The sequence below is a fragment of the Penaeus monodon genome, chromosome 27 (assembly GCF_015228065.2).
Source record: "Penaeus monodon isolate SGIC_2016 chromosome 27, NSTDA_Pmon_1, whole genome shotgun sequence".
NCBI lineage: Eukaryota > Metazoa > Arthropoda > Malacostraca > Decapoda > Penaeidae > Penaeus > Penaeus monodon.
Window position 1 is genome coordinate 19,177,003 of NC_051412.1, and position 277 is coordinate 19,177,279.

The window sequence follows — 277 nt, forward strand, 5'->3', positions numbered from 1 at the left end:
CTCCCTCCCTCCCTCATATCACATTTCCCTCACCCAACCCATCATTCCTGTCTTTCTCTTGCCCACCATCTTTATTAACCTTTACAGATTTAGTCATTTCCCCGCCATTTTCAAAACCACCTAATTATCGAGATACATCGGGATCGTCAAAATCATCTCGCGAATCGAAACCGTCGCCGGATGAAAGAGGCGAACGAGCAATTAGAGCCTTTTCTCTGCCGGGGATTTTTCAGCAGCCCATTTTTCCTGCCCTGAAAGTGTCAGCTGACAAATGCTT

The 277-nt window shown here is 46.6% G+C and overlaps 1 protein-coding gene across 1 annotated transcript in view; it reads left to right on the forward strand.

Moving 5' to 3' along the window:
* Positions 1 to 277, forward strand: part of LOC119590656 (proteoglycan Cow-like) — a gene marked incomplete in the record, with an annotated part of 201,110 nt that overhangs the window by 73,539 nt on the left and 127,294 nt on the right.